We start from the raw sequence: 27774 nt of genomic DNA on the forward strand, positions 1-27774 counted from the left end.
CCTGGGCCCACTAAATACTTAAACCAGCCATACCCCCCACAACTTTAGCCAAATGACCCCCAATTTCCAATGCCTAACTATTATTATAATGTAAATTAAGATTGACAAGCTTCAGTAACAAGAATGGATGTTTTTGCCATTAAAATGTGCACTGTAGGTGTTTTCCTGGCCTCCACTCACTGGTGACTATGCTTCCCCATTGACTTGCATTGGGTTTCGTGTTTCGGTCGATTCCCGACTTTTCGCGATAATCGGCCGATTTCACTCGACTCGACTTTTGAGATAGTCGGGTTTCGCGAAACCCGACTTGATCCTAAAAAAGTAAAAGTCGCTCAACCCTAGTCAGGGCTATAAAAGGCTGGGTGGCACAAAAAGAAGTTGTTCACATGTGGGTGCTGTGTATGCTGATGTGACCCATAACTCATTTCTCCTTCCCTCAAGGAAACAGAAGATAACTCTAGACGGAAATGTTTAGATATTTCTTTTTTTTCTACCTTTTTTTTTTATAACTGTTTTGCATCATTTTGTCCCTTTATTTTTACTCTTTTTATATCTTTTATTTTAGCACTGTATATTTTTATATTAAAGTTTAAAATCTTTAATAAGCTTGATCCTTGTAGGTTTTAAAGAATCCATAGACTTTCAGAGACTGTGTGACCTTTTGATTGTCAGACAGTTATATATTTTGGGGACTTATCACCCTGTGTGTTTGATGAGTGGTGGCAGCACGCAAAGTAATCGGGGTGTGTGGACTTTGTAGGACGTGATTTATAAAAGTAGCTGAATTGGAAGTGTTTCTGCACCCTCTGGAGTTATGACACGAGTCATAGTAGATAAATAGATAAAATGGCAGTTTTATTATCGACGTCTTTCAGATACCACTGTCCTTCCTCAGGACTTTTATACAAAAATAGTGATTTATGCTCACTTCGTAGCCTAACACAGAGGTTGAGAGTTGGATTGAATGAGAGGAGATAAATTAACCCTTGCAGGTGCACCCCATGTCATGTGTTGAGAAGTGTGTACGTGACAGTGGTCATGCTCGGTCTTCACTCCATTCATTGTTTATAAGACTGCTGAAAATAGCCGAGCACTGTACTTGGCTGTCCCATAGAAAATTCATCTCCTCTCAATTCAGAACAGGATAGCAGAGCCCCAATATTGGGGTTCCAAAGCTCCAGTCTCAGTAGTTAGACCACCGGCAATCAGCAATTTATACCTATTAGGAGGGGCATAGGGGCATGCCACTAGAAGTGTTATTAGGCGATACGTGTCTCTAGGAGTGTTATTAGGAGGGATGTGCCACTAGAAGAGTTATTAGGAGGGACATGCCACTATGAGTGTTATTAGGAGGGACGTGCCACTAGAAGTGTTATTAGGAGGGACAAGCCACTATGAGTGTTATTAGGAGGGACATGCCACTAGAAGTGTTATTAGGAGGGACATGCCACTAGAAGTGTTATTAGGAGGGACCTGCCACTCGGAGTGTTATGGAGGGATGAGCCATTAGTAGTGGTATTAGGAAGCTCAAATACAGACATTGCATTATCAGACGCATAATTACTGCCCTCATATTTCTGTTTGCCTTCATATTGTGGCAGTCATGGATCATAAAAATGAGAACTGTCATATACAACTACCTGAGAGCTGTATAAAATAAAGACATAAGAAGACCGATCATTTATTTTAAACATATTTTATTAAATACAATCTTTACTTCTACCTAAAGCCAATGATCCAGAAGAAGGCAAAAAACCTGAACACGTTCAGCCAATGTGTGTTACAGGGAAAAAATTCCTTCATGACCCCGAGAAAAGGCGATCAGTTCAAGAACCCTGGACCAAGGCCATACTACAACTAACTAACTGATATATATATACAACAATGATATTCAATGTGGTGACTCGTTTCTGGATAGCAGATCTTCTTTGTCCTGGTAAGTCGCCTCACCTTTCCTCATCAGACCAGACCCTGAAGCTAATAGCTTGGCTATGTTCATCTTCCCTGTAAAAAAAAACAGAACAATACCCCCCACAGAACACTACCCCCCACACAGAACACTACCCCCCCACAGAACACTACCCCCCCACAGAACACTACCCCTTAATATACAGACATAGGATTGTTGCATCATATCAGGACCCTTATACAGTTGGCAAATAAAGTTGCACTCTATAGTGATAAAGCATGTAAATATATATATACATATATGTATGTTCTACTCCTTACACAGTTTGGTTATATAGCAGGCACCTAAACAATATGATGTCATGATGCACTGATTCCAGGATTAGATCCATACAATCAGCATATAATGACATCATAAGACAACAAATATAATGTACAGACATATTAAATGATTAAAACGAAACAATCGTGTGGCTCTCTTTAGATTCTTCAGTCTTCCTTCCAGGATCCAGATTCTCTCCCTGGTAAGAAAAAAAATAATATGAGGGGAAGTATAAGTATAAAACCTGTAGAAAGCGTCATAAATATATTGCACTTTATGCCAGATAAACAAGCCCCCTTTTCTCTCCATTTTTAAGGTTTGACGTAAACTCTTAAAATAGTGTAATAAATTTGTTTTTTAAAAAAAGTTGCAAATGCAGTTATATATAAGTAAAATAAATAAAATAGGAAAATAAAATGGTAAAATAAATAAATGAAAAGAAAGAAAGTAAAGTAAACAAATAAATATATTTTCCCCAATGTATGTACACCAACCTCTGTCCCATGTGGGGGAATAATGGTACATTTTTTGCCCCAATAATCTTAAATTAAAGTGACAGAACCACCACCAACAATCTGTGCCAGCCACAGATACAGCTTCAAGTGTCACTGACCATAGTAGCGACAGTGGTGTCTCCATCCGAGGTGCCATCTTTGTGCTGACCTCTCTGATGTCCCCATGTTTGCTGCATAGAACTCTGTGTCCAACATGCCGCTGTGTGACCTCACATAGAACCTTCATCACCCAAGTCTAGAGATTCTACCAGCAAGGACTGAAGAAATCTAGAACCTTACAGCCATAATCTGTAGACTTGGAGGGTCCATGTTGGCGCTAAGTTCACTAACTTAAATCCCTGAAAGGTTTCTTATTTACCTGTATCCTCAATCCAGAGGATTGAAATGAGAGTCTATGTCCTCGATCCTGGATCCTCTGCTCTCCTCGTCTTCATCTCTTGAAATGACAGTCTGTGTCCTCGATCCTGAATCCTCCGCTCTCGTCGTCTTCATCTTCTGGAATAAGATTCTGCCCCCAGAACACCCGTTTGTATAGACCCACAGTCATTGTGACATCATGCTGTGAGCTAACAATGACCTCCTGTATTTGATGATGTCACATATGACTATGAGTGAAATCTCCACAGGTGTTAATTAATATTAACAACAAATAGTAATAATATGGCAGATCACATTGGTCACCATCAAGGCCGGAGTAGCCGGGCGATTAAGGAAAAGTTCCCAAAAGTAAAAAGCATTTACTGCGTCTGAAAAAAATAAAGGACTTGATAATAATTTACCTCAAACGTAATTAAATTCTAGGCCCTATGACAACACTTCCCCCTTTTTACAGCATTACACTGCTACCATAGGAAGACCTCATTTACAAAACTAGTAACAAAACTTTAGCAATTGCCCATAGCAACCAGTCTGATTCCACCTTTAGTGTATCTATTATTATTATTTATTGATATAGCGCCATTGCTTCCATGGTGCTGTACATGAGGAGGGGTTACATACAAGTTACAGATATCACTTACAGTCAGTAAACTAACACTGACAGACTGGTATAGAGGGGCGAGGACCCTGCCCTTTCTGGCCTACATTCTACAGGGGGGAGGGGGAACACCTTAAGGCTATGTGCACACGTTGCGGATTAGGCTTAGGAATTTCTGGTGCGGATTCTGCCTCTCCTGGCAGAAAACGCACCTGCGGATTTGTCGCATTTTTTGTGTGTTTTTTCTGCGTTTTTTACCCCTGCGGTTTTCTATAATGGAATGGGTACAAAAACGCTGCAGATTCACAAAAAAGAACTTACATGCTACTTCTTGGATGGTACAACGATAACAGTAGCTGAAGAATTCGAAAGGCTATGTTAGAATACTTCTAGTAAGAGACCAGTATTTTGGACCGGGCTGCCAGCGTGCTCGGGCCCCCCTTTTTGCTCTTAATCACCGGGCCCCATACTGTATTAAGGGCAGTAATGCCCTGATGGCGGCCCTGTGTATGAAAAAAAAGTTCTGATAATGTGGCCAATAGCAACCAATCACAGTGTTGCTTTTCTTATAGTGATCGTCAAAAGAAAGCTGTGTTGTGATTAGTTGCTACAGGCAACAAAGACATGTTTACCAAATATTGCCAATACCAGAATTGATTTTTGGATCTTCTGTGGGGGGTGAGTGTAAGGGGGGCTTAAAGGGGTTGTCCAGGTTTGTGTCTGCAGAATTGTGAATTCTCACAGTGCGCGCTGTCAGGATTCTTCAGCAACAGCGAGACCAGATGGTCATGTGACCACTGCCTGCTCCTGCTGGTCATGTGACCACTGCCCGCTCCTGCTGGTCATGTGACCACCGCCCACTCCTGCTGGTCATGTGTCCACCGCCCGCTCCTGCTGGTCATGCAGGGAATCATGACAGTGAGCACATCACCCGCTCATGATTCTGTAGTCACATAGAGGGACTGTGGACTTTTCAGCCTGGACAACCCCTTTAATTACAGTAAGTGTATGTAGGACATTACTATTCTAGATTTTTTTCCCAATTCTGTTCTTTTTTTTAACAGAGCAAAAAAGGGGAGAAGCCAGCGCAGCCTAAGGTTAAGACGCAATACATAAAGTGCAAATGCACATATTAATTTCTAACTGTATTTTCAAAATGAGACATTTAGCAAACAATTGATCAATTCTTTGAGCCACCCCGCCTCTTCACGGCAATCTCATATTGGGGCAGTCCTACACTACGTTTTTTATATTCGCTGTGCCATAAAGGCCTCCTAAATGAACTAAAAGCAAGACCACATTAAATGCATGCTGTACCTGGAGCATTACTGAGTCACCCCCATGGCGCCAGAGTAGGCAAGCAAGGATAAAGGTTGACCAGGTCCAGACAGACATTTCGGATCCAACCTCCACACTGCCCATCCAGAGCCACAGATGAAGAGTGAAACAGGCTGAGGCACAGGTGCATAATTAAACAAAGCCTGAGGCAGGGCAGGGCTGCTGTGTGTGTACAGCAGCCTATCAATCACTGAGACACAGAAAGAATGGCGCACATAACCAGGCGCGTCTCACTCTTCATCTGTGGCTCTGGATGGGCAGTGTGGAGGTTGGATCCGAAATGTCTGTCTGGATCTGGTCAACCTTTATCCTCGCTTGCCTACACTGGCGCCATGGGGGTGACTCAGTAATGCTCCAGGTACAGCATGCTTTTAATGTGGTCTTGCTTTTAGTTCATTTAGGAGGCCTTTATGGCACAGCGAATATATAAAACGTAGTGTAGGACTGCCCCAATATGAGAATGCCGTGAAGAGGCGGGGTGGCTCAAAGAATTGATCAATTGTTTGCTAAATGTCTCATTTTGATAATACAGTTAGAAATTAATATGTGCATTTGCACTTTATGTATTGCATCTTAACCTTAGGCTGCGCTGGCTTCTCCCCTTTTTTGCTCTGTTGTTGGTAAGTGGCTGACCACCACTGTTGCCGTGCGCCGCGCCTGGTTATGTGCGCCATTCTTTCTGTGTCTCAGTGATTGATAGGCTGCTGTACACACACACAGCAGCCCTGCCCTGCCTCAGGCTTTGTTTAATTATGCACCTGTTCCTCAGCCTGTCTCACTCTTCATCTGTGGTACTGGATGGGCAGTGTGGAGGTTGGATCCGAAATGTCTGTCTGGACCTGGTCAACCTTTATCCTCGCTTGCCTACTCTGGCGCCATGGGGGTGACTCAGTATATGCTCCAGGTACAGCATGCTTTTAATGTGGTCTTGCTTTTAGTTCATTTAGGAGGCCTTTATGGCACAGCGAATATAAAAAATCTAGTGTAGGACTGCCCCAATATGAGAATGCCGTGAAGAGGCGGGGTGGCTCAAAGAATTGATCAATTGTTTGCTAAATGTCTCATTTTGAAAATACAGTTAGAAATTAATATGTGCATTTGCACTTTATGTATTGCGTCTTAACCTTAGGCTGCGCTGGCTTCTCCCCTTTTTTGCTCTTTTTTTTTTACACTTTCTTTTGCATGTGTCAGACACAGAGGGATAACCTGCATTTCATAAAGGGGCTTTCTGCCTTGTTTTATTCTCTATTAAATGCCCCAGCATTGTCCAAAAATAATATAAATTATATATAGTCATCTGCGGATCCCCTTTCATAGTGCAACCCAGGTGCCCCGCAGGTCTCTGAACCTTCTTTTCTGATATAGATATTATGTGAACACTAGAAAGGGGATGTTCAAGAGCAGGGATGACACTCAGGAGCTGTAAACCATGCTATGAGCTTGGATAGCTTGAAAGGTTACTCCCCTAAAAAATAAATTTTTTCCCATGTGGAGACATGGGAGGTTGGCAGGCGCCCCCGTCCGCTAGCCGAAACCGCATGGGCCAGGGATCATCCCACCAAATGCCTGCTCTCCTTTTAACGTAGGCATAAAGCGGTTAATTAAAATACAATGCTGTGTCTCCACATCCCCAGTTATTGGATAAGGGATAATTTGCTTTTTGCCGGGTCCGAACCCCAGACCTCCTAGGGAGCCCCTGTCCTGAAATAAGTGGAGATGTTTGTGAAGGAAATATATAATCCTAAGGGAAACTATAATATCAGCAAAATAACTAGTTAAAGGAGTTATCCACTACTTGCACAACTTCTTCTCATACCCCTCGTTTGGTCCCCATAAAATAATAAAGCTTATACTCTCATCCGCCGCTCCCACGATGTTGGCACTCCGTCTCCTGGTGCTCCTCTTGCGGTTGTTGTGAAACGTGATGCAGGTGCCCAATGAGTGCTGGCGTCAAATTGAGCATAACGAGGAAGTCAGAGATCAGCTGCAGTCCGGACTTCCTCTTCATGTTTGATTTGTCCGAAGGCGGGGACAAAGATGCCAGCACTGATTGGGCGCCGTCATCACGTGTCGCAACAACGCACTCTAGCCCCATGACCGCAAGTGCCGACACCACTGGAACGGCGCCGGCACGGCAGGAGAGTATAGGTTTTATAATTTTTTAGGGTCAATCATTTGAATCAACAAGGAGTTGTCTTAGTAGTGGCCAACTCCTTTAAGGCTGCATCCAAATGACTGTCTCCACACAAAGGATATAACATCTTCCCACTCTTATTGCAAGTACTCAGAACCACAGGGGGATCTCCTGGAAGAATACTGGGAGGTGTTAAACTTAGCTCCTGGATCCTGAGCTTCAAAGGGGTTAGCAAATGGTTTGTAACAGGACAGAATATTTCCTCTTGACTGTATAGAGAGGAACGGGGAGACATAGGATATTTGAAATGCCACAACTTAGCCCATCATCCATTCACAAACAGCAATTTTTAAATTGGCCCATCCGGGTCATCCTGGAAATATGATCCTATGGTCAGGACTAGGGTTGAGCGAATCGGATTGGTCAATTTCATAAGTCGCCGACTTTTGGCAAAGTCAGGTTTCGTGAAACCCGAGCCGATCCCAGTGTGGGATTGGCCACGCGGTCGGCGATCTTCGCGCCAAAGTCGCGTTTCATATGACGCTTTCAGTGCCATTTCTCAGCCACTGAAGTTGGACGCAGAGTGTGGGCAGCGTGATGACATAGGTCTCAGTCCCCACCATCTTAGAGAAGGGCATTACAGTGATTTGCTTGCTTTCTGCGGCGTCACAGGGGCTATAAAGGGGCGTGCACGCCGACCGCCATCTTACTTCTGCCGATCTGAGCATAGGGAGAGGTTGCTGTAGCTTCGTCTGAAGCAGGGATATTGTTAGGAAGGGAATATTAACCCCCAAACCGCTTGTGCTGTAGCGATTTCCACTGTCCAACACCACCTTTTCTTTGCAGGGACAGTGGAGGCTAGATTTCTGTGCATCAGCTCTGTAGCTTATAAGGCTCACTGATAGCTGCATTGCTGTTTGTACGCCGCTGTGCAAACCAACTGCTTTTTTCAAAGCAAAAATCCTGTTGCGTCTTCTTTCTGCACAGTGCTCTTGTTTCTTTGTCCACACTCTTGTGTGCAGCAGTCCTTTTTATTGCTACCATACTTGTCCTTTGATCATTGTAGGGAGATTGAAATTCTACTACAGCCCTTGTATTTTTTTATATATCTGCCAACCACTTTTTGCCACTCAAACTGTGTAGTGTAATTCAGTGGGCCTGATTTTTTTCCTGCATTCTCCCACACATAAAAAAGGGAGATTTATATTGCCACTGAGTGCATCTGCGTCAGTCCTGTTTGTGGCATCTGTCATCCACTTTCTGCCACTCAAACTGTGTAGTGTAGTACAGTGGGCCTGATTTTTTCCTGCATTCTCCCATACATAAAAAAGGGAGATTTATATTGCCACTGAGTGCATCTGCGTCAGTCCTGTTTGTAGCTCAGTGTGCAATGCCTGAAAAGGTATTCGATAGTAGGAAGAGTGCAGTCTGACAATTTTTTAACCAAGATCCAAATGATCAGTGCAAAGTCATCTGTAAGAAATGCTCAAGGGCCTTCAGCAGAGGTCAGAATGTGAAAAATCTAAATACAAGTTGCATGCGTAGAGATTTAACCACCATACACTTGCAAGCCTGGACTAACTACCAAACGTCCCGTAACGTTGTTGCACCCTCTCACAATGAAGCTAGTCAGCAACACTACATTCCTTCCCTCACTGTAAGCCCACTGTTTACGACACCACCTGCAGCAAATGTGGAGGTTTCGTCGCAAGGCCAAAGCAGTCAGGGAATCACCAGGTTCGTGGTAGGAAACACTGTATGTAGGCCAACTGCAAGAATACCATCACCAACCCTCTCTCAGTCTGCCATGTCCACCATCACCCCCGCTAGTTTCACCATGTGCAGCTCTCTAGTCCAGCTCACCCTACAAGAGACTCTCATTAGGAAAAGGAAGTACTCATCCTCTCATCCGCGTACACAGGTTTTGAACACCTACATTGCTAGGCTAATCTCGTTAGAGATGATGCCCTACCAGTTAGTTGAAAGCGAAGCTTTCAAAGCCCTGATGGACTACGCAGTACCATGCTATGACCTACCCAGTTGACACTTCTTTGCGAGAAAAGCCATCCTAGCCCTCCATCAGCATGTAAAAGACCGCATTGTCCATGTACTCAGGCAATCTGTCAGTAGAAAGGTGCACCTCACAACAGATGCATGGACCAGTAGGCATGGCCAGGGACGTTACGTGTCCATCACGGCACACTGGGTTAATGTGGTGGATGCAGGATCCACAGGGGACAGCCATATTGGGACAGTTCTGCCTAGCCCATGGCCTAGGAAACAGTTGGCTGTAGGCTTTCGCCCCCCCTTCCTCCTCCTCCGTGTCCTCCAGCAGAAGCGAGAGCTCGTCCACAGACCGCAGTTGCACGACCACTCCATCCGCAGCTGCCACTGTTGCACACAAGGTGTCCCATTATGGAACAGCTAGTGGCAAGCGTCAGCAGGCTGTGTTGGAAAAGAAGTGTTTGGGCGACAACAGACACACCGCGGAAGTTCTGTCCGAGTTCTTGCAGCAAGAAACTCAGTCATTGTTGGGCAGTGTACATCTTGAGGCAGGCAAGGTAGTCAGTGATAACGGAAGGAATTTTATGGCTGCCATAGCCCTTTCACAACTGAAACACATTCCTTGCCTGGCTCACACCTTGAACCTGGTAGTGCAGTGCTTCCTGAAAAGTTATCCGGGGTTACCCAACCTGCTCCTGAAGGTGCGCAGACTTTGCTCGCACATCCGCCGTTCGCCCGTACACTCCAGCCATATGCAGAACCATCAGCGATCTTTGAAGCTTCCCCAGCACCGCCTAATAATCGACGTTGCAACAAGGTGGAACTCCACACTGCACATGCTTCAGAGGCTGTGCGAACAGAGGTGTGCTGTTATGTATTTGTGGGAGGATACACATACACGGGCAGGCAGTTGGATGGCAGACATGGAGTTGTCAGGTGTGCAGTGGTCGAAGCTACAAGACCTGTGTCAAGTCCTTCAGTGTTTTGAGGAATGCACATGCCTGGTTAGTGCAGACAAAGCCATCATAAGCATGAGCATCCCCCTAATGCGTCTGCTGATGCAAAGTTTGACGCACATAAAGGAGCAGGTGTCTGCAGCCGAGGACGAGGGAAGCCTTGATGACAGTCAGCCATTGTCTGGTCAGGGAAGTCTACTGGACGAGGTGGCGGGCGAAGAGTAGGAGGACGAGGAGGATGATGGGGATGAATATTTTTTGGATGAGGAAGCTTCTCAGGGGGCAATAGAAACTGGTGGCGTTGCAAAGTCAGGTTCAGGGTTTTTGAGGGAGACAAGTGACGTTGATTTGCCAGAAAGTGCTCCTCAACCCAGCACAAGCAGTGAATTGACACCTGGAACATTGGCCCACATGGCGGATTATGCCTTGCGTATCCTAAAAAGGGACCCCCGCATTATAAAAATGATGACCGATGACGATTACTGGTTGGCCTGCCTCCTGGATCCACGCTATAAAGGGAAATTGCAAAATATCATGCCACATGAGAACCTTGAGCAAATATTGGAAACCAAACAAGCAACTCTTGTAGATCGTTTGATTCTGGCATTCCCAGCACACAGCGGCGGTGATGGTTCTCACACGAGCTGCAGGGGGCAACATGGCAGAGGTGTTACAGGTGCACAAATCAGAAGTGGCGTTGGACAGAGGGGTTTTCTGACCAGGTTGTGGAGTGATTTCGCACTGACCGCAGACAGGACAGGTACTGCAGCATCAATTCAAAGTGACAGGAGACAACATTTGTCCAGTATGGTTACTAACTATTTTTCCTCCCTTATCGATGTTCTCCCTCACCCGTCATTCCGATTTGATTACTGGGCATCCAAAATAGACACGTGGCCTGAATTGGCAGAATATGCATTGCAGGAGCTTGCTTGCCCAGCAGCTAGTGTTCTATCAGAAAGAGTATTCAGTGCTGCTGGTTCAATACTGACCGAAAAAAGGAGTCGTCTGGCTACCCAAAATGTTGATGATCTAACCTTCATTAAAATGAACCAATCATGGATTTCTAAGTATTTTGCCCCACCTTTCCTGGCTGACACCTAGCTTTCCTGTAAAAAGGTCTTGCTTTTGGACTGGTCTTACTGACTGTTCTAATTTCTCCATTTGCAGCTGCTGTATGTCCAGCATACGACATTTTTACACCTCCCTAAATGGGCTGACTCCCCCCACGGGGCCGTGGTCACCACTTGGCGCAAGCACCCGTGAGATTGCCGTTTGTCTGAAGATGTGGGTGTGCCCACTTTTGAGCGATGGCACTGGCACAGGGTCCCTCATAGTACAATGAAGTGTCTCTGGCGGTGGTGGTGCGCACCCAACGTCAGTCACACTGTTGTAACATGAGGGGCCCTGGGCCAGTACCGCCGGCCACGAGAGAGTGTTCCCCCCGCCCCAAGCTCAAACAGTGCTCTACCACCTGCAAAATTATCTCTCACTGCTCCACCACTGTTTAGTCTATGCGGTTAAATCCTTCAATGGCACTGCCAATACCAATTTGTTGACATATATGATGCTAGTAAAAATATTCAGGGGCCCTGTCCTACATTTACACCAGTTAATACTTTGCACCAAATACCACTGTCTGCAAGTCAGCAGAATAGCCCACCCCTGTACCTAGGTATGCCACCTGTTTATTTGTTATATTTTTTTTCTGCATGACATTAACCTCAATTTATTATTTTGGCCTACTAACTGTGTCAGACACTCCTTCCAATTGTCCTCTGCTGACCACACCAATGCTACCTGTGTACCCATGGAACCTATGTAAATCTGCATCGAGCCAACTTTTTTATTTTAGGCCTAGTAAGTCTGTCTGCGGTCTCTCCTTCCAATTGTCCTCCGCTGACCACACCAATGCTGCCTGTGTACCCCTGGAACCTATTTAAAAGTGCATAGAGCCTATTTTTTTTATTTTAGGCCTAGTAAGTCTGTCTGCGGTCCCTCCTTCCAATTGTCCTCCACTGACCACACCAATGCTGCCTGTGTACCCATGGAACCTATGTAAATCTGCATCGAGCCAACTTTTTTATTTTAGGGATAGTAAATCTGTCTGCGGTCCCTCCTTCCAATTGTCCTCCGCTGACCACACCAATGCTGCCTGTGCACCCCTGGAACCTATCTAAAAGTGCATAGAGCCTTCTTTTTTTTAGGCCTAGTAAGTCTGTCTGCGGTCCCTCCTTCCAATTGTCCTCCACTGACCACACCAATGCTGCCTGTGTACATCTGGAACCCATTTAAAAGTGCATAGAGCCTACTTTTTTATTTTAGACCTAGTAAGTCTGTCTGCGGTCCCTCCTTCCAATTGTCCTCCGCTGACCACACCAATGCTGCCCGTGTACCCCTTTTGGTTTAAGGCCTACTACTTGTGTCTGTCTGCGCCACTCAATACAGCTGTCCTCCTCTTAAAAAAGCTGAGCTTCAATTTCAGGTTTTCGTTAAGTAGTTTTAATATTGAACCGCATTTGGCCTACTACTTTGGTTGGGGCCTACTAACGGTGTCTGCTGCTCCTAGGTGTTCTCCTGGTTTACTTTCCCAAGCTTCAATCTTCAGGCTTTCGTTAAGTAGTTTTTTTTTTTCCAAACTGTTTTTATTAAACATTTTCAATTAAACATTTTCAACATTAGTATATTAACATGCAAACATAGGTACAAGGAATTACCTCCCTCTTTCCGGTATTACAGAAGCCCATTATTAAAGACGGTAACTATTTTAGCGTTCCAATTTGCAAATTAAGGCAAAGTACCTCTCAATCAAGATAAACATAACGCTAAAAACATAGAATTCAACATGGAAATACAATACGAGTGGACTACCACTCTGTAACTAGATAACCCCAAATGATGAGAGAGGGGAAGTTATAGCTAGAGAAAAAATGAAAAACAAAAAAGAGGGGGGAGGGGTCAACAAACAGACTAGGGAAAGTCGAAGGGAGGGAAGGGGGGGGGGTGGGACACACGGCTCCGCACTTCGCCCAATGTGTTATTTAGGAGACAACTCCGCTCACAAGGGTGTTCGGCCCGCTACCGCCTGTTCCAGAAACCATGTAGTTGTACAGAAGCATTGTTTGAGCCTCTGTTGTATATGCGTTGGAAGGATGGGTATAAGTGGCTGCCATAGTTCAAAAAAATTTGGGGTTTTTAGTTCCTTCTGAAGGGATGCTTCCACCCAATCCATCCTAAATAGGAAGGAGAGTTTGTCCAGGAAGATCCTCAGGGTGGGCACATTAGGTGCCAGCCAGGTTTGTAAAATCGTTTTCCGGGCCGAGGCCGAAATCATGTACAAGAATTTTCTACCATGAGTGGGGATCACAGCCCCTTCATTAGTAATGTACCCGAAAAGAGCCCAGGCTGGGGTGAGAGCGACTCTATATGGTGTATGCGTATGAGTAAATACAAGTATGCGTTGCCAAAATTGTTGGATTTGTGAGCAAGCCCATAAACAGTGGAACATGTCTGCCTCGGCCTCTCCACACCTGGAACAGATCGGACTCGGTATATTACCCATAAGAAAGTTGCGCCTTGGCGAGATATAGGATCTATGCATAATCTTCAACGCCATTTCCCAATAAGATATAAACGGTGTAAATTTAAGCGTGTTCCTCAACATTTGTAAAATCAGAGTAGGTGTCAATGACGGGTCACGGAGCTGCCACTTCATTATTCCTGTGGAATGTTCTTCCCTCTTGGTCTCAGTTCTTAGGAATGTATAGTAGTCTGACACAAGCCGTTTCGTCAGCTTGCATGTGGTAAGTTTGGTTATCAGCTTATCCTGCCAATCATTATCACTGAAGCCACAAGTAACACTCGTCACATAGCTCTGTAGTTGCATGAAGTGGAAAGGTGGTGTATTGATGAAATCAAATAAAAGTGTCGCCTGGTTGAAAGTAAGGACCTTTTTGGAATGTACATCCACTATGTCTCCCACCCTGCCCAGGCCTAGTGTTTGCCAACCATGAAAAATGTGGTGTGCCTTCCCTGCCTGAAACCTAGAATTAGTACAAAACGTCTGTGCCAGTGACACCCGTGGCGATAGCCCCAACCCACGGCGTATGACAACCCAAGACCGCCAAATTGTTGTAAACAGAGGATTGGCTCTCAGCTCCTGGGGCATCAATGTATAAGGCTCATGTAATACGTTTACCAGTGACCTACCTCCCATTAGTGATGTTTCAACCGCTAGAGCTGAGTATATAGAGGTACCCTTCAACCAGTCTCGGAGAATTCGCATGTTTGCTGCCAGGTTATACAGCTTAATGTCTGGGAAATTCACTCCGCCACTGGTTCGGGTTTGTGTGAGGGTGTGGAATCCTATTCTGGGCCTCTTCCCTTGCCAAATAAATCTGCGAAACAAACGGTTAATATTATGTTCATCCACTGGTCTCAGATAAAATGGCAGGACATTAAATAGATATAATAATCGGGGAAATGAGATCATTTTTATCAAATTTGCCCGGCCTATGAAGGACAAGGTAAACTTTTCCCATGCTGTCAACTCGTCCTGTAATGAGGTGATGTATGTTTGCAGGTTAGTTTTGTAAAGTTTTGCCGGGTCTCTCGTGATCTGGACCCCCAGGTAAGTCAAGGAGTGAGTCTTCCAGTGCAAAGAGTGTTCCTGTGTCCAACGTGGTTCAGAAGGCCCAGAGAGCATCATTGCCTCAGACTTACCAACATTTATGGTGAAACCCACCAACGCCCCCTTCTGTTCTATTGTTCTAAGGAGCGGGCCCAGAGACTCCCGCGGGTTTGACAGGAAAATCAATAAGTCATCAGCAAAGGCCACAATCTTAATTTCTGTCGCCCCATATCGTATGCCCTGAAGACCTGTCCAGCCATGGAGATACTGTAAGAAAGGGTCCAAAGCCAGGTTGATCAATAAGGGTGATATCTGGCATCCCTGTCTCGCCCCTCTTTCCAAATTAATCCGGGGAGACATCAAGTTGTTCACCCAAAGCCTAGTAGTCGCGCCACGTTGAATATTCTGCAGAAATCCCAGAAAAGTCTCTCCAAAACCCCTGTAGCGCAATACTGTATTTAAAAATTTCCATGAGATCGAATCAAACGCTTTCTCCGCGTCAAGGCTGAGAAGCATTGTCCGGGGGTAGTTTTGTTGTTTGGCCATAACCGTAGCCGCCACCGCCAATCGGACCCCTAAGGTCGAGTGTCGCCCCCTCGTAAACCCCAACTGTGAGGGTGTCAATACCTGTGGCAGAAATACCTGCAGTCTATTCGCCAATATTTTAGCTAAAAGTTTGTAGTCAACATTCATTAGTGAAATAGGGCGAAAGGAGCTCACATCAAGGGGATCTTTATTTGGTTTGGGTATAAGAATTGTGTGGGCCTCATGAAAGCCCTCCACCACCTCCCCTTTAAGATAAATATCATTGAGTATATCCACTAGAATAGGGGTATTATACGGTTGCAAAAGCTTATAATATTCTATGGTCAGTCCATCAGGTCCCGGAGACTTATTATTATGGAAAGATTTAATCGTCGATTGCACCTCCTCAATGGTTATCGGGGCAGACAAGAAATCTCTCTGCTCTGCTGTCAGCTTTGTGGGCTCCACCGAGGAAATTAAGTCCCATGCACCCTGGGCATCATACGGTCTCTCTTTATAAAGTGTGGTATAGTATGTTATAAACGCCTGTTGTATCTCAAGTGGCGAGGTGACTAGTCGGTTACTTTTGGGTTGTTGAATCTGCAGGATTGTGCGCTTGGAGGTATGCGGCTTAGTCAGACGGGCCAGTAAACTACCCGTCTTCCCCCCCCATCTATGGTAATGATTTTTTGTGAACTCTATATTCCTGGTTGCCTGGGTGATAGTAAAAGCATCTAGCAGTTGTTTTGCGGAGAAGTAATTTTGTTTATTAATGTCTGTAGGGTCTCTCAAGTACTCCTGGTGCATGGCTAGCAGGTCAGTGTGAAGAAGACCATACCTAGACCTCCTTTCCTTTTTTTGGTGTATCATGTATGAAATGATATGGCCTCTCATGACGGCCTTAGATGTGCGCCACATCAGTGAGGTATCCGAAGATGAGGACATGTTATCGTCCAAGAAGTTGTTCCAATGGACCTGGAGAAACCGCTTGAAATCCTCTGAGTCAACCAAATAGGATGGAAACCTCCAGGGCGCCGAAGAGCCCCTCGAAGGCTCCATCCTCAGTTGCAGTTTAATTGGTGCGTGGTCAGATATCATGATAGTCTCTATTGTGGTTTCTGATATCCTTTCGAATAGAGCCTCTGCTACTAAGAAGTAATCTATCCTAGAATGGGTATCATGGACCCTCGAGTAGAATGTGTAATCCCTTTCCGTGGTATGAAGCACCCGCCACGGATCGCACAACCCAGCGCGCTGCATAATCTTTAAAATGATTAAAGTAGCTCGTTTGTCATGGGAAGCCGCGGAAGACCTGTCCAGGTGTGGAGCAAGGACAGCATTAAAGTCGCCGCCCACAATTAAATTATCTGTGCGCTTTGTCAGAATAAATTGATATAACTCTGAAAAGAAAGTAGTATTGGGATAATTTGGGGCGTAGATATTCAATAGTGTGTATACTGTGTTTCCAATTTGGATCGCAAGATATAAAAACCGTCCCTCCGTGTCTGAGTATTCATCAAGCAAGGTGTAAGGCAGAGAATTCCCCAACAAAATCGCCACTCCGCGCGACTTGGAAACAAACGGCGCTGAATAGCAATGCTGAATCCAAGGTGCTCTCAAAGTGTTATCATCCCCTTGCCTCCAGTGAGTCTCCTGCAAGAAGACCACATCAGGCTTCAGCCTCTTTAGGTGCATAAGGACCCGTTTACGTTTAATCGGGGAATTCAGGCCCGCCACATTCCAGGATACAAAAGCGTATGGCTGTGTGTTAAGCGGTTCGTTAAGTAGTTTTAATATTGAATTGCATTTGGCCTACTACTTTGGTTGGGGCCTACTAACGGTGTCTGCCGCTCCTAGGTGTTCTCCTGGTTTACTTTACTGAGCTTCTATCTTCAGGCGTTCATTAAGTAGTTTTAATAATATAAAGCATGTGGCCTACTAGTTTGGTTGGGGCCTACTAACGGTGTCTGCCGCTCCTAGGTGTTCTCCTGGTTTCCTTTCCAGAGCTTCTATCTTCAGGCTTTCATTAAGTAGTTTTAATAATATAAAGCATGTGGCCTACTAGTTTGGTTGGAGCCTACTAACGGTATCTGCCGCTCCAAGGTGTTCTCCTGGTTTCCTTTCCTGAGCTTCTATCTTCAGGCTTTCATTAAGTAGTTTTTAGATTACACTGCATTTGACCTACTAGTTTGGTTGGGGCCTACTAACGGTGTCTGCCGCTCCAAGGTGTTCTCCTGGTTTACTTGCCTTAGCTTCAATCTTCAGGCTTTCATTAAGTAGTTTTAATATTACACTGCATTTGCTCTACTAGTTTTGTTGAGGCCTACTAACGGTGTCTGCCGCTCCTAGGTGTTCTCCTGGTTTCCTTTACTGAGCTTCTATCTTCAGGCTTTCATTAAGTAGTTTTAATAATATAAAGCACAAGTGATTACAGTACAGTTATACTGTATACAGTAACTTGCACATCATGTTCTTTCTGATTCGGGTCATTCACATTTCTATCTGGCCCTGACTGACATGATAACTTCTCCAGCCAGGACTCATCTGCACAGATAACAACAAAGGTACATTTGACTTCTCACATTTCCAGCGCCATCTCCATCTATTCCCAACCTACAAAAACTCCCTACTCTGTGTGCACCTGCAGTGTGGACCACTGACCCCAACATTTAATCAATGGTGTCATTACCAGGATTACTCCCCACTCTGTGTGCCCCCTTCCAGCAACAAATACCCTTTAGTGCTCACTTAAAGTAACAATGCCCCCCCCAAAAAAAAAAGGCACCATCAAAACTAATAATGTCCGCATTCATAACAAATAATGTCCTCTGAGCACCCACACAGCTCAGTATATACAGAATGATGGTCCTACAGCCCCCAATATACCTTTATTATACAGGACCCCAAAACTCCCTATATATAGTAAAATGGCTACATATCCCCTATATACAATATGATGTCCTCACTGCTTCCTATATATAGTACTAGCTGAAGAGCCCGGCGTTGCCTGGGCATAGTAAATATCTGTGGTTAGTTATAGCACCTCACGTCTCTTATTTTCCCATCATGCCTCTCATTTTCTCCCTTACACCTCTCATTTTCTCCCTTACACCTCTCATTTTCCCCCTCACTCCTCTTATTTTCCCCCTCACTCCTCTCATTCCCCCCTAACACTTGTCATTTTGACCTCACATCTGTCATTTTCTGATCACTCCACTATTTTCCCTCACTCCTCTCATTTTGCACTCACACCTTTTTATTTTCACCTCACACCCCTCATTTTCACCTCAGTATATACATGTTTGTCATCTCCCTTATATATAGTATACACCTGTATGTCTTCTCTTGTATATAGTATATACCTGTATGTCATCTCCCCTGTAAATAGTATATACCTGCTGTATGTCATCTCCTCCTGTATATTGTATATACCCATGTGTCATCCCCTCCTGTATATATTATATACCTGTATGTCATCTCTTCTGTATATACTATATATCTGTATGTCATCTCCTCATATATATAGTATATACCTGTATGTCATCTCCTGTATATAGTATATACCTGTATGTCATCTCCCCTGTATATAGTATATACCTTCTGTATGTCATCTCCTCCTCTATATACCTATGTGTCATCTCCTCTTTAATATAGTATATACCTGTATGTCATCTCCTCCTGTATATTTTTATATGCGTGTGTCATCTCCTCCTGTATATAGTATGTACCTGTAAGTCATCTCCTCCTGTATATAGTATATACCTGTGTATCATCTGCTCCTGTATATATTATACACCTGTGTGTCATCTCCTCCAGTATATAGTATATACCTGTATGTCATCTCCTCCTGTATATAGTATATACCTGTGTGTCATCTCCACTGTATATAGTATACACCTGTGTGTCATCGCCCCTGTATATAGTATGTACCTGTATGTCATCTTCCCTGTATATAGTATATACCAGGTTGTCATCTCCTCCTGTGTATAGTATATACCTGTATGTCATCTCCTCCTTTATATAGTATATACCTGTGTGTCATGTCCTCCTGTATATAGTATATACCTGTATGTCATCTCCTCCTGTATATAGTATATACCTGTGTGTCATCTCCCCTGTATATAGTATATATGTGTGTGTCATCTCCTCCTGTATATAGTACATACCTGTGTGTCATCTCCTCCTGTATATAGTATATACCTGTGTGTCATCTCCTCCTGTATATAGTATATACCTGTGTCATCTCCTCCTGTATATAGTATATACATGTGTCATCTCCTCCTGTATATAGTATATACCTGTAAGTCATCTCTCTTGTATATAGTATATACCTGTGTGTCATCTCCTCCTGTATATAGTATATATCTGTGTGTCATCTTCTCCTGTATTAGACCGCGTTCACACGTTATTTGGTCAGTATTTTTACCTCAGTATTTGTAAGATAAATTGGCAGCCTGATAAATCCCCAGCCAACAGGAATCCCTCCCCCCTGGCAGCAAGTTTTGCGCATGGCGAGTTTTGCACGTGGCAAGTTTTATGTGTGGTGTGTTTTGAGTATGTGCAAGTTTTGTGTGAGGCAACTTTTGCATGTGTTGCAACTTTTGTGCATGTGGCAATTTTTCCGCGTGTGCAAGTTTTGCGTGTAGCGAGTTTTGCGTGAGCCTAGTTTTGCGTGTGGCGATTTTTGCACGTGGCGAGTTTTGAGCGCGACTTTTGTGTTTTGACTTTTATGTGGCGAGGTTGGTGTATGTGTGGTGAAATGTGTGCTGAGGGTGGTATATGTGTTCAAGCACGTGGTAGTTTGTGGCGCATTTTGTGTGTGTGTTCATATCCCCGGGTGTGGTGAGTATCCCATGTCGGGGACCCACCTTAGCAACTGTACGGTATATACTCTTTGGCGCCATCGCTCTCACTCTTTAAGTCCCCCTTGTTCACATCTGGCAGCTGTCAATTTGCCTCCAACACTTTTCCTTTCACTTTTTCCCCATTATGTAGATAGGGGCAAAATTGTTTGGTGAATTGGAAAGCACGGGGTTAAAATTTCACCTCACAACATAGCCTATGACGCTCTCAGGGTCCAGACGTGTGACTTTGCAAAATTTTGTGGCTGTAGCTGCGACGCCTCCAACACTTTTCCTTTCACTTTTTCCCCATTATGTAGATAGGGGCAAAATTGTTTGGTGACTTGGAACATGCGGGGTTAAAATTTCGCCTCACAACATAGCCTATGACGCTCTCGGTGTCCAGACGTGTGACTGTGCAAAATTTTGTGGCTGTAGCTGCGACGGTGCAGATGCCAATCCCGGACATACATACATACCATACATACATACGCACATACACACACACATTCAGCTTTATATATTAGATGTGGCCTGCTAGTTTGGTTGGGGCCTACTAACGGTGTCTGCCGCTCCAAGGTTTTCTCCTGGTTTCCTTTCCAGAGCTTCTATCTTCAGGCTTTCATTAAGTAGTTTTAATAATATAAAGCATGTGGCCTACTAGTTTGGTTGGGGCCTACTAACGGTGTCTGCCGCTCCAAGGTTTTCTCCTGGTTTCCTTTCCTGAGCTTCTATCTTGAACGGTGCAGAGCACTGTATATGGGGCACAGCTATGGGGCACAATGAACGGTGCAGAGCACTGTGTATGGGGCACAGCTATGGGGCACAATGAACGGTGCAGAGCACTGTATATGGGGCACAGCTATGGGGCACAATGAACGGTGCAGAGCACTATATGGGGCACAGATATGGGGCACAGCTATGGGGCACAATGAACGGTGCAGAGCACTATATGGGGCACAGATATGGGGCACAATGAACGGTGCAGAGCACTGTATGGGGCACAGATATGGGGCACAATGAACGGTGCAGAGCACAGTATGGGGCACAGCTATGGGACAAAATGAACGGTGCAGAGCATTGTATATGGGGCACAGATATGGGGCAATAATGAACGGTGCCGAGCACAGTATGGGGCACAGCCATGGGACAAAATGAACGGTGTATGGGGCACAGCTATGGGGCACAATGAACGGTGCAGAGCACTGTATATGGGGCACAGCTATGGGGCACAATGAACGATGCAGAGCACTATATGGGGCACAGATATGGGGCACAATGAACGGTGCAGAGCACTGTATGGGGCACAGCTATGGGGCACAATGAACGGTGCAGAGCATTGTATATGGGGCACAGATATGGGGCAATAATGAACGGTGCAGAGCACAGTATGGGGCACAGCTATGGGGCACAATGAACGGTGCAGAGCACTGTATATGGGGCACAGCTATGGGGCACAATGAACGGTGCAGAGCACTATATGGGGCACAGATATGGGGCACAATGAACGGTGCAGAGCACAGTATGGGGCACAGCTATGGGACAAAATGAACGGTGCAGAGCATTGTATATGGGGCACAGATATGGGGCAATAATGAACGGTGCCGAGCACAGTATGGGGCACAGCCATGGGACAAAATGAACGGTGCAGAGCACTATATGGGGCACAGCTATGGGACAAAATGAACGGTGCAGAGCATTATATGGGGCACAGCTATGGGACAAAATGAACGGTGCAGAGCACTATATGGGGCACAGCTATGGGGAAATATGAACGGTGCAGAGCACTATATGGCACAGCTATGGGGAAATATGAACGGTGCAGAGCACTATATGGGGCACAGCTATGGGGAAATATGAATGGTGCAGAGCACTATATGGCACAGCTATGGGGCAATAATGATCTATTTGTATTTTTGAAATTCACCGGTAAATGCTGTAAACCCACCCTAGGCTTATACCCGAGTCAATAAGTTTTCCCAGTTTTTTGTGGCAAAATTAGGGGGTCGGCATATACTCGAGTATATATGGTAGTTTTAATATTACACTGCATTTGGCCTACTAGTTTGCTTGGGGCCTACTAACGGTGTCTGCCGCTCCAAGGTGTTCTCCTGGTTTCCTTTCCAGAGCTTCTATCTTCAGGCTTTCATTAAGTAGTTTTTAGATTACACTGCATTTGACCTACTAGTTTGGTTGGGGCCTACTAACGATGTCTGCCGCTCCAAGGTGTTCTCCTGGTTTTCTTGCCTTAGCTTCAATCTTCAGGCTTTTATTAAGTAGTTTTGATATTACACTGCATTTGCCCTACTAGTTTTGTTGGGGCCTACTAACGGTGTCTGCCGCTCTTAGGTGTTCTACTGGTTTCCTTTCCAGAGCTTCTATCTTCAGGCTTTCATTAAGTAGTTTTAATAATATAAAGCATGTGGCCTACTAGTTTGGTTGGGGCCTACTAACTGTGTCTGCCGCTCCTAGGTGTTCTACTGATTTCCTTTCCAGAGCTTCTATCTTCAGGCTTTCATTAAGTAGTTTTAATAATATAAAGCATGTGGCCTACTAGTTTGGTTGGGGCCTACTAACGGTGTCTGCCGCTCCAAGGTTTTCTCCTGGTTTCCTTTCCTGAGCTTCTATCTTCAGGCTTTCATTAAATAGTTTTTAGATTACACTGCATTTGGCCTACTAGTTTGGTTGGGGCCTACTAACGGTGTCTGCCGCTCCAAGGTTTTCTCCTGGTTTCCTTTCCTGAGCTTCTATCTTCAGGCTTTCATTAAGTAGTTTTGATATTACACTGCATTTGGCCTACTAGTTTGGTTGGGGCCTACTAACGGTGTCTGCCGCTCCTTGCTGTTCTCCTCCACTGAACAAAGCAGTGCCGCCTGTTTACTACTGTTACCAATTTTGAACTGCATTTAGCCTACTTACTGATTTGGGCCTACTCACTGTGTCAGCCTCTCATTACAGTTGTCCTCCACTGAACAAAGCAATGCCGCCTGGTTAGTCCTGTTACCAATTTTGAAATGCATTTAGCCCACTTTATTATTTGGGCCTATATCTGTGTTTCCTCCTCATCCTGCCCATTGCCCAGCCAGTGCTAGATGAGTCTGCTGGTATATTGACCCAGACCACTATATTCCCCTTGCACGCTACACAGCCAGAATCTGACCCTGCTGAAAGTCAGGTTCCCCTTCCCGCATACTATACCACCTTACACGGAGACAAAGAGGAAGGTGCAGATGAAAGTGCAGGTTCCTTCATCAGCTGGGGGGGAATACTCGTTGGCGACATCACTGGCACAGGGCCCCTCATAGTATGCAAAAGTGTCGCTGCCGGTGGGAGGCGCCACCGCCGTGCAAACACACCGCCATACTTTGAAGGGCCCTGTGCCAGTGCCAATGCGAATGAGTGCCCCCCCCTGCTTGCTCAGGATCACAGCACTTGCAAAGTTAAAATACTTACCTCTCCCTGCTCCACTGCCGTGACATGGTCCACGTTTCCTGGGCCCACTAAATACTTAAACCAGCCATACCCCCCACAACTTTAGCCAAATGACCCCCAATTTCCAATGCCTAACTATTATTATAATGAAAATTAAGATTGACAAGCTTCAGTAACAAGAATGGATGTTTTTGCCATTAAAATGTGCACTGTAGGTGTTTTCCTGGCCTCCACTCACTGGCGACTATGCTTCCCCATTGACTTGCATTGGGTTTCGTGTTTCGGTCGATTCCCGACTTTTCGCGATAATCGGCCGATTTCACTCGACTCGACTTTTGAGATAGTCGGGTTTCGCGAAACCCGACTTGATCCTAAAAAAGTAAAAGTCGCTCAACCCTAGTCAGGACTATAAAAGGCTGGGTGGCACAAAAAGAAGTTGTTCACATGTGGATGCTGTGTATGCTGATGTGACCCATAACTCATTTCTCCTTCCCTCAAGGAAACAGAAGATAACTCTAGACGGAAATGTTTAGATATTTCTTTTTTTCTACCTTTTTTTTTTTCATAACTGTTTTGCATCATTTTGTTCCTTTATTTTTACTCTTTTTATATCTTTTATTTTAGTCCTTCCTCAGGACTTTTATACAAAAATAGTGATTTATGCTCACTTCGTAGCCTAACACAGAGGTTGAGAGTTGGATTGAATGAAAGGAGATAAATTAACCCTTGCAGGTGCACCCCATGTCATGTGTTGAGAAGTGTGTATGTGACAGTGGTCATGCTCGGTCTTCACTCCATTCATTGTTTATAAGACTGCTGAAAATAGCCGAGCACTGTACTTGGCTGTCCCATAGAAAATTCATCTCCTCTCAATTCAGAACAGGATAGCAGAGCCCCAATATTGGGGTTCCAAAGCTCCAGTCTCAGTAGTTAGACCACCGGCAATCAGCAATTTATACCTATTAGGAGGGGCATAGGGGCATGCCACTAGAAGTGTTATTAGGCGATACGTGTCTCTAGGAGTGTTATTAGGAGGGATGTGCCACTAGAAGAGTTATTAGGAGGGATGTGCCACTATGAGTGTTATTAGGAGGGACATGCCACTAGAAGTGTTATTAGGAGGGATGTGCCACTAGAAGAGTTATTAGGAGGGACATGCCACTATGAGTGTTATTAGGAGGGACATGCCACTAGAAGTGTTATTAGGAGGGACCTGCCACTCGGAGTGTTATGGAGGGATGAGCCATTAGTAGTGGTATTAGGAAGCTCAAATACAGACATTGCATTAGCAGACGCATAATTACTGCCCTCATATTTCTGTTTGCCTTCATATTGTGGCAGTCATGGATCATAAAAATGAGAACTGTCATATACAACTACCTGAGAGCTGTATAAAATAAAGACATAAGAAGACCGATCATTTATTTTAAACATATTTTATTAAATACAATCTTTACTTCTACCTAAAGCCAATGATCCAGAAGAAGGTAAAAAACCTGAACACGTTCAGCCAATGTGTGTTACAGGGAAAAAATTCCTTCATGACCCCGAGAAAAGGCGATCAGTTCGAGAACCCTGGACCAAGGCCATACTACAACTAACTAACTGATATATATACAACAATGATATTCAATATGGTGACTCATTTCTGGATAGCAGATCTTCTTTGTCCTGGTAAGTCGCCTCACCTTTCCTCATCAGACCAGACCCTGAAGCTCATAGCTTGGCTATGTTCATCTTCCCTGTAAAAAAAAAACAGAACAATACCCCCCCCACAGAACACTACCCCCCACACAGAACACTACCCCCCCACAGAACACTACCCCCCCACAGAACACTACCCCTTAATATACAGACATAGGATTGTTGCATCATATCAGGACCCTTATACAGTTGGCAAATAAAGTTGCACTCTATAGTGATAAAGCATGTAAATATATATATAGATATATGTATGTTCTACTCCTTACACAGTTTGGTTATATAGCAGGCACCTAAACAATATGATGTCATGATGCACTGATTCCAGGATTAGATCCATACAATCAGCATATAATGACATCATAAGACAACAAATATAATGTACAGACATATTAAATGATTAAAACGAAACAATCGCGCGGCTCTCTTTAGATTCTTCAGTCTTCCTTCCAGGATCCAGATTCTCTCCCTGGTAAGAAAAAAAATAATATGAGGGGAAGTATAAGTATAAAACCTGTAGAAAGCGTCATAAATATATTGTACTTTATGCCAGATAAACAAGCCCCCTTTTCTCTCCATTTTTAAGGTTTGACGTAAACACTTAAAATGGTGTAATAAATTTGTTTTTTTAAAAAAAGTTGCAAATGCAGTTATATATAAGTAAAATAAATAAAATAGGAAAATAAAATGGTAAAATAAATAAATAAATGAAAAGAAAGAAAGTAAAGTAAACAAATAAATATATTTCCCCCAATGTATGTACACCAACCTCTGTCCCATGTGGGGGAATAATGGTACATTTTTTGCCCCAATAATCTTAAATTAAAGTGACAGAACCTCCACCAACAATCTGTGCCAGCCACAGATACAGCTTCAAGTGTCACTGACCATAGTAGCGACAGTGGTGTCTCCATCCGAGGTGCCATCTTTGTGCTGACCTCTCTGATGTCCCCATGTTTGCTGCATAGAACTCTGTGTCCAACATGCCGCTGTGTGACCTCACATAGAACCTTCATCACCCAAGTCTAGAGATTCTACCAGCAAGGACTGAAGAAATCTAGAACCTTACAGCCCCAATCTGTAGACTTGGAGGGTCCATGTTGGCGCTAAGTTCACTAACTTAAATCCCTGAAAGGTTTCTTATTTACCTGTATCCTCAATCCAGAGGATTGAAATGAGAGTCTGTGTCCTCGATCCTGAATCCTCTGCTCTCCTCGTCTTCATCTCTTGAAATGACAGTCTGTGTCCTCGATCCTGAATCCTCCGCTCTCGTCGTCTTCATCTTCTGGAATAAGATTCTGCCCCCAGAACACCCGTTTGTATAGACCCACAGTCATTGTGACATCATGCTGTGAGCTAACAATGACCTTCTGTATTTGATGATGTCACATATGACTATGAGTGAAATCTCCACAGGTATTAATTAATATTAACAACAAATAGTAATAATATGGCACATCACATTGGTCACCATCAAGGCCGGAGTAGCCGGGCGATTAAGGAAAAGTTCCCAAAAGTAAAAAGCATTTACTGCGTCTGAAAAAAATAAAGGACTTGATAATAATTTACCTCAAAAGTAATTAAATTCTAGGCCCTATGACAACACTTCCCCCTTTTTACAGCATTACACTGCTACCATAGGAAGACCTCTTTTACAAAACTAGTAACAAAACTTTAGCAATTGCCCATAGCCACCAGTCTGATTCCACCTTTAGTGTATCTATTATTATTATTATTTATATAGCGCCATTGCTTCCATGGTGCTGTACATGAGGAGGGGTTACATACAAGTTACAGATATCACTTACAGTCAGTAAACTAACAGTGACAGACTGGTATAGAGGGGCGAGGACCCTGCCCTTTCTGGCCTACATTCTACAGGGGGGAGGGGGAACACCTTAAGGCTATGTGCACACGTTGCGGATTAGGCTTAGGAATTTCTGGTGCGGATTCTGCCTCTCCTGGCACAAAACGCACCTGCGGATTTGTCGCGTTTTTTGTGCGTTTTTTACCCCTGCGGTTTTCTATAATGGAATGGGTACAAAAACGCTGCAGATTCACAAAAAAGAAGTTACATGCTACTTCTTGGATGGTACAACGATAACAGTAGCTGAAGAATTCGAAAGGCTATGTTAGAATACTTCTAGTAAGAGACCAGTATTTTGGACCGGGCTGCCAGCGTGCTCGGGCCCCCCTTTTTGCTCTTAATCACCGGGCCCCATACTGTAGTAAGGACAGTAATGCCCTGATGGCGGCCCTGTGTATGAAAAAAAAGTTCTGATTTTGTGGCCAATAGCAACCAATCACAGTGTTGCTTTTCTTATAGTGATCGTCAAAAGAAAGCTGTGTTGTGATTAGTTGCTACAGGCAACAAAGACATTTTTACCAAATATTGCCAATACCAGAGTTGATTTGTGGATCTTCTGTGGGGGGTGAGTGTAAGGGGGGCTTAAAGGGGTTGTCCAGGTTTGTGTCTGTAGAATTGTGAATTC

The sequence above is a fragment of the Ranitomeya imitator genome, chromosome 1, assembly GCF_032444005.1.
Source record: "Ranitomeya imitator isolate aRanImi1 chromosome 1, aRanImi1.pri, whole genome shotgun sequence".
NCBI classification, from domain to species: Eukaryota; Metazoa; Chordata; class Amphibia; order Anura; family Dendrobatidae; genus Ranitomeya; species Ranitomeya imitator.